Here is a 4775-nt window from a genome sequence, read left to right as displayed (position 1 = left end):
CCCCCCCTCCCTCTCTCCCCTCACCTATCTCTCTCCTTCCTTGACGGAGTTTGGCAGAGCAGACGACCACTTTCCGTTTTGAAACAAACACTTCGCCAAATTATTTTGAGTCCATCTAGAGTAATACCTATTCGGTTCTTTTTTTTTTTGTGCCAGGAACCATATTTGAACGAGTGATAAAAGGATTTTCAGTTCTATACTCTACTAATTAATTGAGCTATCTGATCATCTATCGTGCATCATCCTAGTACAGTACTATCTATATCAATTAAAGGTGCAGGTAGTCTTGTGCTTCTTATATGTTCTTACATTCTTAGTCTCTATCCGCGTGTATATGAGCTAGTTTTGTGTTTCTAGCTTGTTATTAATCGTGTTCCTTTCTGTTTAATTATCTATAAAAAATATAACTCAAGTTATAAAGAAGCTCACTAATTACCCATCGGCTGCCTGACTGTCGGGCATGGGCACTGATTTTGCCCCTCAAGAATATCAAACGTGGATTAAAGATGTTGGGTCTTTGATCAGCCGTGTTCCTTTTATGCTCGTGTCCGATCCGATCCATTGACATCCTAAATGGATTAGCGTGTGCTCTTCCCTTTTTTTTTTTCGTGGATGGAAAAAATGGATCGGATCGATCTGAACCGCTTCATCATTCCTCGGTCAAATAATGTATGGAGTACGTACTGGTAAGTCGGGGAGCATGAGCATCTGCAAGGCTGCACGAGCGCGAGCATTCTGGTCCCTGCCATGGCTGAAAGATACTGATTAGCTGTTAGCGATCTGGAGCTAGCTAGGTTACTGTGATAAATACAGTTTTTAGTACCGGATGGCAGAAACCTACCTGCAGACAAGATCACAGGGCAAATTGAACTTGACCAGGGAACTTAAAGCAAATTTTAAACTTTGAGATGGATAGCACGCATCCATGTGGTTTATTGGGTTCACCAAATCTGGACTCCAAGTGTCCAACTGATAAATAAAAGAATGGGGAAAAAGGGCTTCGTATGATTCCTGAAACGTAGCGCTTTGTACGTGCGGGCCGACAGTTTCCACATACTGCAGCGCATTGCACGGTACGACCAGCTACGAAACAAACGCATCACGCCACGGAATATGGATTGCATGATCAGTATTAATTATATGTGCATCAGACACCAAAGACCATATTTTGCACAGGTCTTCAGGGTGGTCAACAACCCATGCATCATTAACAAATAATCTTGGCCAGAGAATCTGCATCGACATCTCTACCTGAAAGCTGAAAAGTGTCAGGGAACAATGGCAAGTACACGTTCGGTCAGACAAGCAGAGATACGTACGTACAATCGATGCCTACTCTTCAGCTAATCTAATCCTTGCGAGCTGTCTCACTCCGTCAATACCGATCTCTTGAACGGCTGGTCTCGGGCTGCTGCTTCAACTTCATAATTAAAGCCCACGATTTTCTGTTTAATTAGTGATAGTGGGGATAAATTACATTGTCGATATACTTGGACAACGACCTATGCTTCTGATTGAGCTAAGTAGATTTCTCGCGATAAGACTAAGCTTAGCCTACAAAAAGTTGTTATAAAAGATTAGGTGGCAACTCACAGCTCGGGCTGTACACTTGGATGCTACTTGACACCTAATACATCTACCCATATATGATAGGATTTTCGCTGTCAACAAATCAAGCTGCTTCGGCTAGTTCCCTTTTGCACGTCCTTGTTTATTCACTAATTGCGTGGTGCTTGCTGCATGCTGTGTTGCTGTAGCCTGTACTGTGTGCCAGCAGATTTTAGAGCAAGTTTAATAGTACTAGAAAATTAGCGCGCCTCTGCTCATTATAGCCTGTGTATATTTTCCAATTGGTTTTCAAAATTCAGGTTTATAAAAGGTTGGCAAATGAAATATTCGATGGTGTTATTAACTGATGCAACAAGTTTAGCTAAATTAGCTCCTATGGCACTCCTGCTAAAAATAGTAACTATTGCCCTGTAAGAACAAACCATCGAAAACCGGATATAACCATAACTAAATATATTTACATTAATTCACCAAGATAAAAAAAAAGCCTGAAACAGCCACAGTTGTTTCCAGTCTAGCTTCTAGCTATGGAACAAAGAAGAAGCACAACAATGTAGTTACAGTGAAAGCAAAAATAAATTTAAGAACCAGTCTTTCACACATTTAAATGCCGGAGGTGATGATTTCGAGCACGCGGCAGCAATTTTCATCTTCGATATCTTGCATCCCTAGAAATGTCAGGAGACGAACAGAAATTAGCTGCACCTAGAGTGACTGATAGAAGGAGATCAAGAGCAAGAGACATAAGCATTGCAAAGCCAGATCGTCCTGGTGGGCTAGTGGCAAAGCAGCAAAAGCTATAAGAGACTATGACTATTTTTATTTTTAGAATGAAACAACAATCCCCAGTTCTGAAGGAAAACTGTTGTTTGCCAATTGTTAGTTTTTATTATAGGTGCATTCAAATGATAATGAAATAACTTGTTGATAGGCCCATCAAAGTGATAACATCCACCCAACAAAACAGAGAAACAAATGTCTTCAGAAAACATTACATCTCTATATATTTGTCAGATAACTGCAAAAAAAGCATGTTCAGAGAACACTATATTTTTTATACATTTAGAGAAGTGGAAAGAAATATAACAAACTCATGATGTATTAACTTAAGAATGTGGTCACCATGTACAGTTGCAATCGATCGCAACTTCAGAATTTCTTAAGTTAATACTCAGGATGTTCCCTTGAGTAGAACACTTGCAATTAGGGCACTAACCAATTATGATGCAAATGTCTAAATTGTGCCACTTTTATAGATTTATTTTCGTTTGTCAGGAGGAAAACTCTGTAAAGAAACTATTGTGCAGGATTGAGACCAAAGAAAAAAAAAGTATGTACCAGTGCTGCAGTGCAGGATCATTTTCATGATTATAAGTGCTATTAGAAAGGGTATTCAGAAATAAAAAAAAAACAAACTTGAGTTTTGTCAAGAACCATTCCTGATTATGTTTTTTTAGCTTATTACTATTTCTATTCCAGATTATGCTAATTGTATATACACTAATATCTCTAACTCATGTATAATTCGATTGCTGCTATGATGGAATCAGTAATGCATAAGTTAACAGATTAATAATCCATATAGAGTTTCACATGACAACTTAATTAGCATCAAAATTTGCAATTTCAAGTCGTGTTTCTCCTGGATTTCTGCAGAAGTGGTAGTAGCAATAGAGCAATTAATATACTATCCAACAAAATATTCCTAACTGAGTGCTAATCAACTGCAACTCTAAGAAATAAGGAAATATACTCTTTTTTGGTCATTTCATCGAACACCATGAATGCACAGTTTGCGTTGCAAATCAGCAACCACACATCCTTCATGTCCAGGGAAATAAATGGAACAAATATCAGACTATAGACTGTAGCTTGCTTACCACTGCCGGCCAGTCCCGCGCGTACGCCTCCGTCTCCTCTCATGCCATCCGCGTCGCCGGCACCTGCTCCCCTGCTTCTCTGCCACCCCACCCACACCGTGCAAAACTTGTGTCAGGCCATGGCAATCCGAACCAAATCCGCTAGCTCGCCGAGGAGGAGGAGGAGGTAGCGCACTTACATGTGGAGGGGGCGAACTGGAGCGGAGGTGGGACGTACAACTCGAGCGCTGCGCCAGCAAGCTCGACCGCGGCCCATCGGGTCCAGCGCATCGGCAAGGAGGGAGGTCGATGGGCAGCAAAGGGGCAAGGATCGGAGGAGGTGGCGACGCTCGGCTACCGAGATGCGAACGAGCAGGAGAGCTGAAGTGACGATGGCGGCACTGTGGGCTAGGGTTTTTAGGGATGGGGATCGGCGAGGGGCCGGGGAGGCACAGAGGGATCGACGAGGGACGGGAGCGGCGGTGGCCGACGCCGGACGGCCGGAGACGGTTCGCGAATCGCGCTAAACTCCCTTGCATCATCTCTGCCGTTGATTCCTAATCCAACGGACGCGCACGCGAACTAGACCCTCGAATCGCACACAGCCACATGGCGGGGCTAATCGGCCGAGAATGCGCGTGGAATTCGTTACAAGAGATAGTCACTGCTAACTCTAATTCATATATAGCCAATCTAATAGTTAATTCACACAATAGTTGCTTACTATTCTATTAATATATGATCCCACCTGTCATACACACACTGCGTCTTGGAGTCCGCGTTGCAGTTGGCTACAGATCTGTAGCCCGCTGATCTTCTCTCTCATTCTTTATCTCATTAAAATATGTTTACAGCTAGCTAATAGTTGTACCTGCTCTTAGTTAAAACTTGCACAACACACGCCCCAATGCGCGTTGTCCAGTTTAGGACGTTAGGCCAATTAACACCCGCGCGTGTTGCATCTGCTATATTTGAATGAGAAAAAATTGGATAGTTAGTTCTTGCAAAGAACTCCCTTTATTTTTATAATTTAGATATAAGTAATTATAGAATCAATAAGAGGTGAAATTAAATAAGAGATAATTATGATTGATTTCGGTGAGTAGGTAGAGATAGAGAAATTGAATAAATGATGATTGTGATTTGTTAAGATCGGAGTAGTTCGAAAAATGTGTTATATCTATGATAAATTACGAATGCAGAAGTTGCTTTATTTTGAAACGGATTCGAATTGGAAAATTTTCGTACATTCCAAGGAGGCCGAAATGTATATGTTTCAAACCAGTGATTACTACTCATGTGATATATTTGGATTAAAAATTAGTCTATGCAAGTCTAACAATATTA

The 4775-nt window shown here is 41.4% G+C and overlaps 1 long non-coding RNA gene across 1 annotated transcript; it reads right to left on the bottom strand.

Moving 5' to 3' along the window:
* Positions 1–2007: 2007 nt before the first annotated feature.
* On the bottom strand, positions 2008–3953 carry LOC9267098 (uncharacterized). Its single transcript, XR_001542995.3, has 3 exons — positions 3629–3953; positions 3450–3528; positions 2008–2237 (listed from the first exon to the last, which is right to left on the bottom strand). It is a non-coding gene; the product is annotated as an uncharacterized lncRNA (long non-coding RNA).
* Positions 3954–4775: the final 822 nt, after the last annotated feature.

The sequence above is a fragment of the Oryza sativa genome, chromosome 1 (assembly GCF_034140825.1).
Source record: "Oryza sativa Japonica Group chromosome 1, ASM3414082v1".
Classification (NCBI taxonomy): domain Eukaryota; kingdom Viridiplantae; phylum Streptophyta; class Magnoliopsida; order Poales; family Poaceae; genus Oryza; species Oryza sativa.
The sequence above is the reverse complement of the archived record's forward strand: the minus strand, read 5'-3'. Positions and strand labels throughout refer to the sequence as shown.